The 11746-nt window shown below is 42.2% G+C and overlaps 1 long non-coding RNA gene across 1 annotated transcript; it reads left to right on the forward strand.

Annotated features, from left to right (window-relative positions):
* Nucleotides 1-809: 809 nt before the first annotated feature.
* On the forward strand, nucleotides 810-5144 carry LOC112074665 (uncharacterized). Its single transcript, XR_002894803.1, has 3 exons — nucleotides 810-888; nucleotides 2530-2635; nucleotides 4406-5144. It is a non-coding gene; the product is annotated as an uncharacterized lncRNA (long non-coding RNA).
* Nucleotides 5145-11746: the final 6602 nt, after the last annotated feature.

Below are 11746 nucleotides of genomic sequence, written 5' to 3' on the forward strand. Positions count from 1 at the left end.
TCAATGACGTGATGGAGTCCAATGAAGTGCTGGTGTGCGTAATGATGAGCAGCCTGGTGACCTCGAGCTCCAGAGAGGGGGAGCTGGAGCAGACGTGACAGTAATGGATATTTGACCAAGAAGGAGGTGTGATGGAGTGCTGCATCAGATGACCTGGCCTCCACAGTCACCCAACCTCAACCCAATTGGGATGAGTTGGACCGCAGTGTGAAGGAAAAGCAGCCAACAAGTGCTCAGCATATGTGGGAACTCCTTCAAGACTGTAGAAAAAGCATTGCAGGTGAAGCTGGTTGAGAGAATGCCAAGAGTGCAAAATTGTCATCAAGGCAAAGAGTGGTTACTTTGATTTGTTTAACACTTTTCTGGTTACTACATGATTCCATATGTGTTATTTCATAGTTTTGATGTCTTCACTACTAACCTACAATGTAGAAATATAGTAAAAATAAAGAAAAACCCTGGAATGAGTAGGTGTGTCCAAATGTTTGACTGGTACTGTACATGCATGTCAATCTATTTCCAATAATTAAAAAATATATAATTTGCCCCTTATTTGACCATGCAAACAGTAATTGGGAAATTGTGTAGAATACATATTTAACCTGTATTTCTCCCCTTAAATATATTCATATGCACTACACTACACTACACAAAATGCTGGGTTGTTTGGATGACTGGTGGTTGCAGGTATTGGGTCAGGTAGTTGGGTTGCTTTCTTCAGAAAGAGCATGGTTGGGTTGTTAATTCTCCCGCCAAATCCAGAAGGTCAAAGTGATGAGGTAAGCTTGTCAATTAGGATTGTTGCAGCTGTTTAGCAAGTCTAGCAGCGCTGAATGGAATTACTTTTTGCTGGACAAATGGGAAAGGCGTTGTGGCTGACCAAAAACGGTGAGTAAAAAGCTAGCTAGCTAACATGACAATGATCCATTCAGGTTAAATAGACCTAGCTATCATAATTACATATTTTCTCAGTCATTGAGTCATTAAAACTTGTTTTTCAATCACTCCACAAGTTCTTGTTAACAAGCTATAGTTTTGGCAAGTCGGTTAGGACATCTACTTTGTGCATGACACAAGTAATTTTTCCAACAATTGTTTAGAGACCACTTATTTCACTTATAATTCACTGCATCACAATTCCAGTGGGTCAGAAGTTCACATACACTATGTTGACTGTGCCTTTTAAACAGCTTGGAAAATTCCAGAAAATGATGTCATAGCTTTAGAAGCTTCTGATAGGCTAATTGACATCATTTGAGTCAATTGGAGGTGTACCTGTGGATGTATTTCAAGGCCTACCTTCAAACTCAGTGCCTCTTTGCTTGACATCATGGGAAAATCAAAAGAAATCAGCCAAGACCTCAGAAAAACAATTGTAGACCTCCACAAGTCTGGTTCATCCTTGGGAGAAATTTCCAAATGCCTGAAGGTACCACGTTCATCTGTACAAACAATAGTACGCAAGTATAAACACCATGGGACCACGCAGACGTCATACTGCTCAGGAAGGAGACGCATTCTGTCTCCAAGAGATGAACGTACTTTGGTGCAAAAAGTGCAAATCACTCCCAGAACAACAGCAAAGGACCTTGTGAAGATGCTGGAGGAAACGGGTACAAAAGTATCTATATCCACAGTAAAACGAGTCCTATATCGTCAAAACCTCCATAAAAAAGCCAGACTACCGTTTGCCACTGCACATGGGGACTAAGATCGTACTTTTTGGAGAAATGTCCTCTGGTCTGATGAAACAAAATAGAACTGTTTGGCCATAATGACCATCGTTATGTTTGGAGGAAGAAGGGGGAGGATAGCAAACCAAAGAATACCATTCCCAACCATGAAGCACGGGGGTGGCAGCATCATGTTGTGGGTGTTCTTTGCTGCAGGAGGGACTGGTGCACTTCACAAAATAGATGCATCATGAGGTAGGAGGTAGGAAATTAATGTGGATATATTGAAGCAACATCTCAAGACATCAGTCAGGAAGTTAAAGCACTAGGCTACCTGCTGCAAATGGGTCTTCCAAATGGACAATGACCCCACGCATACTTCCAAAGTTGTGGCAAAATGGCTGGGGTAATGGCTGGGGTAACTTATGGCTCAGTTACCCCAGCTCTGAATGGGAATGGGCCAAAATTCACCCAACTTATTGTGGTAAGCTTGTGGAAGGCTACCCAGAACGTTTGACCCAAGTTAAACAATTTAAAAGCAATGCTACCAAATACTAATTGAGTGTATGTAAACTTCTGACCCACTGGGGATGTGATGAAGGATAAAAAAGCGGAAATAAATCATTCTCTCTACTATTATTCTGACATTTCACATTCTTAAAATAAAGTGGTGATCCAACTGACCTAAGACAGGTCATTTTTACTAGGATTAAATATCAGGAATTGTGAAAAACAGTATAAATGTATTTGTATAAGGTGTATGTAAACTTCTGACTTCAACTGTACATATTGAATCGAAGGTAGTGTCTCAAATGTGTATCCATTTTACCTGACCCCTAAAACCTTGGTCCCCCAGATACTAAAGACAACATTGTCCTGAGAGTTTCTCCCACCACCAGTAACGAGTTGGAAAGAGGACTGCCTGCACAAGCATTGATCAGGCCCAGGAGTCATATTGTAGCGTAAGTATACATGTTGAATATCGAATACAATTTAAAATGTAATACTTTTAACCAGAGGTGGGAATTAACTAATTACAAATACTCTCGTTACTGTAATTGAGTAGCTTTTCCAAGTACTTGTACTTTTTTGAGAATTTTTCAGTCAGTAAATGTATGCCACCGGTCAAAGGTTTTAGAATACCTACTAATTCAAGGGTTTTTCTTTATTTTTACTATTTTTCTACAGTGTAGAATAATAGTGAATACATCAAAACTATGAAATAACACATATGGAATCATGTTGTAACCAAAAAAAGTGTTAAACAAATCATCAAAGTAGCCACCCTTTGCCTTGATGACAGCTTTGCACACTCTCAACCAGATTCACCTGGAATGCTTTTCCAACAGTCTTGAAGGAGTTCCCACATGCTGAGAACTTGTTGGCTGCTTTTCTTTCACTCTGCTGTCCAACTCATCCCAAACCATCTCTATTGGGTTGAGTTCGGGTGATTGTGGAGGCCAGGTCATCTGATGCAGCAKTCCATCACTCTTCTTCTTGGTCAATTAGCCCTTACACAGCCTGGAGGTGTGTTGGGTCATTGTCCTGTTGAAAAACAAATGATAGTCCCACTAAGCCCAAACCAGATGGGATGGCGTATCGCTGCAGAATGCTGTGGTAGCCATGCTGGTTAAGTGTGCCTTGAATTCTATATAAATTACAAGTGTCACCAGCTTAGCACCATCACACCACCTCCTCCATGCTTCACGGTGGTAACCACACATGCAGAGATCATCCGTTCACCTACTCTGTATCACAGAGACACGCGGTTGGGACCAAAAATATAAATATTTGGAGTCATCAGACCAAAGGATATATTTCCACCGGTCTAATGTTCATGGCTTGTGTTTCTTGACCCAATTAAATCTCTTCTTATTGGTGTCCTTTAGCCGTGGTTTCTTTGCAACAATTCAACCATGAAGGCCTGATTCACACAGTCTCCTCTCAACAGTTGATGTTGAGATGTCTGTTACTTGAACTCTGAAGCATTTATTTGGGCTATAATCTGAGGCTGGTAACTCCAATGAACTTATCCTCTGCAGTAGAGGTAACTCTGGGTTTTCCATTCCTGTGACGGTCTTCATGAGAGCCAGTTTCATCATAGTGTTTTATGGTGTTTGCGAATTCACTTGAAGAAACTTTCAAAGTTCTTGAAATGTTCCATATTTACTGATCTTCATGTCTTAAAGTAATGATGGACTGTCATTTCTCTTTACTTATTTGAGCTGTTCTTGCCCAAATATGGACTTGGTCGTTTACCAAATAGGTCTCTCTTCTATATACCACCCTTAGCTTGTCACAACACAACTGATTGTCTCAAATGCTTTAATTTGTGGACTTTCTTTCCTTAACTTTTAAGAAGGCACACCTGTTAATTGAAATGCATTCCAGGTGACTACCTCATGAAGCTGGTTGAGAGTGTGCAAAGAGTGGATACTTTGAAGAATCTCATATTTTTTTTCCTGTTTTACATTGTTTTTGTGTTATTAAAAGTAAAATAAAGAAACCCTTGAATGAGTAGGTGTGTCCATATCCTATATTAAGAAAGAGAAGCTTAGGCCTAACCCCAGAGAGCGATACTGTATGCCATTGACATGCTACAACACAGAAATGCATTTCTTTATGTCAGATGGCTACTGCGTCTTCTATATAGATGTACAGAAGGTGTAATTTATACATTTTCAATTCAAATGTTTTGTATAAAGATGAGCATTACACTGTTTGATTTATAGGAGTAACTCTGGTCGACCTGAAACAGTCGTCCTCACCTGAAGTTCAACTGTCCGAGTCCGTTGGTGTGCCGGGGGCTCACTGCCTTCATATCGTAGGCCTGCAGTAGCTAAAGCTTTATAATAGCCGTATCAAATGTTTCTAAACTTTTTATTAGGGTAATATCAAAAGTAAGTCAAGCCGTTGTTAATACGGAAAATACGAGCAGAAGAGCGAAATGTAAACCAGGGGAAAAAATGCACTACCCTCCCCTGTGCCTAATAAAAAAAATAACAGAAACACAACATTCCCCAAAGCAAAAATATAAGTTTGACAACCCTCCCCTATTTTGGACCACCCCTCCCACCCAGTAAATGTAGGTACTTTGGGTGAGTTTCTCAAAAACGTAAAGATAACTTTCATCAATAATATCATCATGTTAATAGTTGTGGCCCATTTGATTGAAAACCAGTGGAATTGTCATTCATCCGTTGGTAACCACAAAGGGACCCCTGTTACCCATCAGGTCTGTTACCCATCAGGTCTGTTTGCTACAGTGCTTTGTTAATTGTGTGTTACCCGTGTTACCCATCAGGTCTGTTACCCATCAGGTCTGTTACCCATCAGGTCTGTTTGTTACAGTGTTTTGTTAATCGAGACTGGTCTTGAGAAAGGCCTCTGTGCTCAAACCTCCACGTTAAACAGTCTCAACTATATCCCCTTATCTTGTTTTGTAACGTAACAAACTGTGGAAAAGGTGAAAGGGTCTGAATGTACTGTATAGTATGAAGCCCAATAGGGCTTATATAATGTATACCATATATATATATATATATATTTCACTATGTAGTATTGCTCTTTATATTCTTTTAATTTGTTATTTTCTCTGTCATCAGTTGATTTATAGGAATAAACTGGACAAATACCTCTGATATTGAGTTTGATTTTGTTATTTCATTTTATTGGTCCTTAACATTTCCACACACACACAAAAGCTGGAAACAATTTTTAAGCTATGAAAGTTTTTACTCTGGTAAAAAACACATCATTCATTCAATTAAATTTATAAACCTTATTTTTAAATCACCAAAATTCAAAAAAAAGTCACACATACATCTTGTTGCAGGTTCATGGTCTCATTGAGAACTTGAAAGAAAAGCAAAAACCCGTACATTGCTCTTGCTAGTGTCACTGTTTTTTATTAAAGATAATTAGCAGTTGTCACAAGGTGCTTTACAATAACCTGCTCTAGACCCCAAAGAGTTAAAGCATTCTTCTTTTTTCATGTACATACTATTAGAGGCAGGAGCTAAGACATTATGGTCCCATTTTTAAGTTAAGTGGAAATGTGTCTCTTATTAAGAGGGTTTTGTTTGAATAACTTAATCAATATTCCAGGAAGGAAGTACCTGTACCGCTTTCCAATCAATCAGCTTATCGTACTGTCTACCTGCTCATCAATACATTCTCAACAGATTTCACAACATATTAAAGGAAGTACCGGTACTCGCTAAGCAAGCAACGTGTCGCCCTTTACACATCCGTTTAACCATTGGGCCCATATTTTGTTCGTAGGATCTGGACTAATAGCCAAGATGGGGTAGACGTTCCTTTTTACTTGAACACGTTAATAACAAGGCACATCAATTACCGAACTTCACTTCGACGGCTAAGTCTTGATATAATCTAACTCCTCTCAGGAGCTCGAAACACCTGAATGCGTCATCATGTATGACTGATTAGTAGAGATGCACTGAGCCTACAGAAATACCCATTTTAATCACAGAAATACCCATTTTAATCACAGAAATACCCATTTTAATCACAGAAATACCCATTTTAATCACAGAAATACCCATTTTAATCACAGAAATACCCATTTTAATCACAGAAAGAACACTGGTAGCCAGACAGAACACTGATAGTCAGACAGGCAAAAACGCTGACAGTCAGACTGTCTGTGCCCTTGAGTAAAATCATCCATTCTGTTTGCAACAAGGCCATTACGGCAAGACAACATGGCTAACACATCAACTTTTTGGCCTAAATTTAAAAAACTACAGGTTTGGGTCCTATCCAATACAACAGTGTGAAACCCTCCTGTATTTTCAAGTACTGTGGTGGCAGCATCATGTTATGGGTATGCTTGTCACCGGCAGAGACTGGGGAGTTTGTCAGGATTTAAATAAATACGAAAGGAGCAAAGTCAAGGTAAAAAGTTAAAGGAAAACCTGCCTCAAGTCTTCTGAAAACCTAACCTTGGGATACAGTTTATTTTTCAGAGAGATATTTACACATTTTTATCTCAAAGATACACCCGACTGGCTTTCCAAGATGTGTTGAGTGTTCCTGAATGGTCCAGACTCCGTCCTGATTTTAAATCTGCTTTTTAAAAAAAGAAACGAGACGATGTTTGAATATTGCTTTCCATCGACGATTCCAAATGTACTGAGTTTGAGCAATTTTGACAAAAACAATGGATATATGTTGCCCTAAGAGTTTGGTAAAATCTTCATAAAAATGATTCACAGCTGTAACCAAGTATTCACTCAGGGGGGTGGAGACTTATGGTTCTTCCACCAAGTATTCACTCAGGGGGGTGGAGACTTATGGTTCTTCCACCAAGTATTCACTCAAGGGGGTGGAGACTTATGGTGCTTCCACCAAGTATTCACTCAGGGGGGAGGAGACATACCCGATGCAATTCATCACCCTCATTTAGTGTTTCTTACTAATTTGAAAATGTTCTGTGACTTTTAATGTAATCCCTTTTTAGATTTGAATTTTAAGGCAGAAAAATGTGAAGACAAAGGGGTGTGTAGACTTTCACTATCCAGATTCCATCCCATACGTCCAGGTACGTCCTGATTCCATCCCATATGTCCAGGTACATCCAGATTCCATCCCATACGTCCAGGTACGGCCAGATTCCATCCCATACGTCCAGGTACATCCAGATTCCGATGCGTATGTCCAGATTCCATCCCATATGTCCAGATTCATCCCATATGTCCAGGTACATCAGATTCATCCCGTAGTTCAGATTCCATCCCATACGTCCAGATTCCATCCATACGTCCAGCGTACGTCCAGATTCCATCCATACGTCCAGGTATATCGGATTCCATCCCGTATTCCAGATTCCATCCCATACGTCCGGTATCATCAGATTCCATCCATATGTCCAGGTATATCCAGATTCCATCCCGTATATCCAGATTCCATCCCATACGTCCAGGTACATCCAGATTCCATCCCATATGTCAGGTATATCCAGATTTCCATCCATACATCCAGGTTCCATCCCATACGCCCAGGTACATCCAGATTCCATCCCATACATCCAGATTCCATCCCATATCGTCCAGATTCGATCCCATACGTCCATATTCCATCCATATGTCCAGTACATCCAGATTCATCCATAGCCAGTCACTCCAGATTCCATCCCTAGTCCAGGTACATCCAGATTCCATCCCATATGTCCAGGTACAGTAAGATCAGACTTCACGTGACCTAATATCTTGATGGATGGCATTCCCCCCACAGTACTGCGGAGTGGTGTGTGTATGTGTGTTAACTGGTGAGTGTGCCTGTGTGATTGACTATTTAATTTGGGACTGAAATGACCTAACAAACTAGAACAGGAGCCAAGCACACAGACAAAGATTAAATCAATGCTTCTATTTAGGTCTGTGGCTCGAGCTGGGAGACGGAATGCTATGTTGCCAGAGATGGTGATCTCTGAGGTGGCCTGTTTGTCAAATCAAATCAAATGTATTTATATAGCCCTTCGTACATCAGCTGATATTCAAAGTGCAGTACAGAAACCCAGCCTAAAACCCAAACAGCAAGCAATGCAGGTGTAGAAGCACGGTGGCTAGGAAAATCCCTAGAAAGGCCAAAACTAGGAAGAAACCTAGAGAGGAACCAGGCTATGAGGGGTGGCCAGTCCTCTTCTGGCTGTGCCGGGTGGAGATTATAACAGAACATGGCCAAGATGTTCAATGTTCATAAATGACCAGCATGGTCAAATAATAATAATCACAGTAGTTGTCGAGAGTGCAGCAAGTCAGCACCTCAGGAGTAAATGTCAGTTGGCTTTTCATAGCCGATCATTAAGAGTATCTCTACCGCTCCTGCGGTCTCTAGAGAGTTGAAAACAGCAGGTCTGGGACAGGTAGCACGTCCGGTGAACAGGTACGGGTTCCATAGCCGCAGGCAGAACAGTTGAAACTGGAGCAGCAGCACGGCAGGTGGACTGGGGACAGCAAGGAGTCATCATGCCAGGTAGTCCTGACGCATGGTCCTAGGGCTCAGGTCCTCCGAGAGAGAGAAAAAAAGAGAGAATTAGAGAGAGCATACTTAAATTCACACAGGACACCGGATAAGACAGGAGAAGTACTCCAGATATAACAAACTGACCCTAGCCCCGCACATAAACTACTGCAGCATAAATACTGGAGGCTGAGACAGGAGGGGTCAGGAGAAACTGTGGCCCATCCGATGATACCCCGGACAGGGCCAACAGGAAGGATATAACCCACCCACTTTGCCAAAGCACCAGCCCACACCACTAGAGGGATATCTTCAACCACCAACTTACCATCCTGAGACAAGGCCGAGTATAGCCACAAAGATCTCCGCACGGCACAAACCAAGGGGGGCGCCAACCAGCTATAACGATGTGGCTTCTCAGTCTATTAGTATACTGTAAATCTTGTCTCCAAATTGTACCACTTATACTGCAATCACACGCCTTACAGCAACACCACCACCACATCTTGATTAGCCGCCAGGCAGTTTAGGAAGTAGTTATTAGAAGTGATCGTGGCTAAATTATTTAATTGTAAGCCTTCTAAATATTTGATCAGCGGAAAAGATTGCTGTACTTATTTTATTCATGTATCCCATAAAGATTTGCTTTAGGAAGCCTGATTAAAATCCAGGCCTCGTATTCACTAAGTTTTTCACAGTAGGAGTGCTGATCTAGGATCAGGTCCCCCCCTTGTCCGTATAATGACGAGCTAAAAGGAAGAACTGATCCTAGATCACACTACTATCTGATATGCTTTGGGACTCCGCACCCTGATAAACAGGGCCTCCATTTTAGTGTCAAGGATCAGCAGTCTGTTATCAGCGTGCTGAGGATCTTAAACAGGTGGTTTAAAAATGGATGAGGTCCAGCTGAGGAATCTTAAACAGGCGGTTTAAAAATGGATTAGGCCAGGCTGAGGAATCTTAAACAGGGTGGTTTAAAAATGGATGAGGCCAGGCTGAGGAATCTTAAACAGGTGGTTTAAAAATGGATGAGGTCCAGCTGAGGAATCTTAAACAGGTGGTTTAAAAATGGATGAGGTCAACTGAGGAATCTTAAACAGGTGGTTTAAAAAGGATGAGGTCCAGCCCAGCTGAGGAATCTTAAACAGGCGGTTTAAAAATGGATGAGGCCAGGCTGAGGAATCTTAAACAGGTGGTTTAAAAATGGATGAGGTCCAGCCCAGCTGCCAGCAACATGAGAGGGAGAGAAAAGACCAGGGCAGCATTATCCGATCTACTAACTGTTTGACTTTCCAAATATATTCGATTGTTGATTGGTTGTTTTTATACTGACATGGACGTGGGTTGTGACCCTCTTTCAGGGTCATGTCTTCAGGAGAGTCAGCAGCCCCTGCTGGAGGAGGACGCAGACCCAGGCTCAATAAGGACCAGGGGAGGCAGGCAGAATGTCCTGCCCAGACCTGCTGAGGAGGACGCAGACCCAGGCTCCATAAGGACCAGGGGAGGCAGGCAGAATGTCCTGCCCCAGACCTTGCTGGAGGAGGACGCAGACCCAGGCTCCATCAGGACCAGGGGAGGCAGGCAGAATGTCCTGCCCCAGAACCTGCCGCGACACAGTCTGAGCAACTCCTCGTCCTGGAGATCCTCCCTGGCTAGCAGCCTTCACACTGGAGACACTGAGACAGATACACGACTCCGGTGAGTGAGATCTATGACAGCAAGTCTTTTACATAAACCTCTCTCTGTAGTCAACACATATAGTCAAAGTACAATTTAACATTGTACAGAGACAGGTTCTGTTGAGTGAGTTGCGTAGGTACTCACAGGTGAACACAGTACTCATAGATTAACTCCTAGGTTAAATGGGTTAACGCAGTACTCACGGGTTAACACAGTACTCATGGGTTAACACAGTACTCATGGGTTAACACAGTACTTCATGGGTTAACATAGTATCTCATGGGTTTAACACAGTTCCATGGGTTAACACAGTACTCATGGGTTAACACAGTACTCATGGGTTAACACAGTACTCATGGGTTAACACAGTACTCATGGGTTAACACAGTGCTCCTGGCAGTGCTCCTGGGTTAACACAGTGCTCCTGGCAGTGCTCCTGGGTTAACGCAGTGCTCCTGGCAGTGCTCCTGGGTTAACGCAGTGCTCCTGGGTTAACTGATGACTCTGTGACGTGATGACAGTGAGACTGTGTGTGTGTTTGCGCGTGCATAGAATCAACCCTATAGACAGAAGTCCCCTCAGCAGCTGTAGCCTCCTGTTTGGTCTAGCTGTCTAAAAGGACATTTATTGCGAAATGATCTGTCAAATCCTGTTCCATGTTTTCTCTGAGCTGCTGGTAAAATAACCACATCAGCAAATTACTGCTGTGTCGGTAGCTGCTGCTGAGTGTATGAAGGAGGTAGGACGTCGACTGTAATCTATTTAAAACTCCTGATTATGCTGTGTGTGTTCATCATGAGTGATGCTGTGATTCAGGTTTTTGAGGGAAAATGTATCGAAACAGTGAGCGATGTTTTGAGATCAATAGACTGGAAGTAAGTGGACAGATTCTGCAGTAATACAATCCAACAGAGACACACTACGTGGTCGTTTACCAATTGAACACAGCTTAAACATTTTAGTACGTTGTTTTTCATCAATTAAAAGTTACTTTGTATAAGTTATTTTGATTAGATTGATACTGACTTTCATAGGTGGTTATTTTGCCCCATGGTCACATTTGGGTTCTCTCCCATTTGGGTTCTCTCCCATATGGGTTCTCTCCCATGTGGGTTCCCTCCCATGTGGGGTACCTCCCATGTGGGGTCCCTCCCATGTGGGGTCCCTCCCATTTGGGTTCTCTCCCATGTGGGTTCCCTCCCATTTGGGTTCTCTCCCATGTGGGTTCTCTCCCATGTGGGTTCTCTCCCATGTGGGTTCTCTCCCATGTGGGTTCTCTCTCATTTGGGTTCTCTCCTAAGTTAGCAGGGAACCCACATGCGACCAGGGGAAATGACCACTTATGAAAGCCAGTAACCCAAAGATTGTAAATTATAAGTAGCCTAAAGAGGTTAGAGCGTTGG

This window comes from Salvelinus sp. IW2-2015, unplaced genomic scaffold (genome assembly GCF_002910315.2).
Source record: "Salvelinus sp. IW2-2015 unplaced genomic scaffold, ASM291031v2 Un_scaffold2748, whole genome shotgun sequence".
In the NCBI taxonomy this organism is placed as follows: Eukaryota; Metazoa; Chordata; class Actinopteri; order Salmoniformes; family Salmonidae; genus Salvelinus; species Salvelinus sp. IW2-2015.